Consider the following 848-nt stretch of genomic DNA (forward strand, 5'->3'; position numbering starts at 1 on the left):
AAAACAAGAACATTAACATCAGAGTGAAATGAAGAAGTCAGAATAAAGCACCTCTGCAATCTTAAATGTTTCATGGGAATATATTTGATTTCAGTCAAGTTTTCAAGGTTAAAATTTCAACAAAGCAGCATTTTCTGGAAGAAACCTGTCTGCAGAAAGCTTTTGATCTGTTTTACTGGCTATAGTATTTGCTTGAATTCAGAATGACTGATTGCATCTTGATAAGTTTTGCATCTTGCTGTTAGGTCTGTATTATTCAGCCAGGAAATTATGCACGCTCTACAAAAATTCAGCCACCAGTCAGTGCGGAAGAGATTTGGAATGAACTCAGTGAAGAGGAAAAGGCAGTTTACAATAAGGAATATGTTCAAGAGCGGGCAAACTTTTTCAACAGCATTCTCAGCAAAGGAAGCACTAACAGCAATGAAGTTGTAGATGCTATGGTAGATGCTTTAATGTCTCCTGCACCCAAGGCGCATTACATGGTAGCGAAGCTGAAGGAAAAAGCACTGGTGTTTGTGTGTGCTTTATTCCCGACCGTTGTGATGGATTCCGTTTCGTCTTATGCTCTGAGTAAAGTAAAACTTGCATAGCCTACGTTGGTACTATTCAGTGACTCAGGCAGGGCCGTTTTTTAAAATGTGAAAGCCAGAGCCGAATCTATTGCCCTCAGAAATCAGTATAATGACACCAATTAACTGATACAAACTTTGGAGGGTCTCTCTAGTCGGAACTGTCACTTATTCATAGGGAAAAACATACAGGACCCCATGTAAAATTAATACATTTCTCTAGGTAACTATTTCTCCTGTGTGGAAAAAAAAAAAATACGGCCACTTATGGTGCTT

The sequence above is a fragment of the Aptenodytes forsteri genome, unplaced genomic scaffold, assembly GCF_000699145.1.
Source record: "Aptenodytes forsteri isolate BGI_AS27 unplaced genomic scaffold, ASM69914v1 Scaffold5, whole genome shotgun sequence".
Lineage (NCBI taxonomy): Eukaryota > Metazoa > Chordata > Aves > Sphenisciformes > Spheniscidae > Aptenodytes > Aptenodytes forsteri.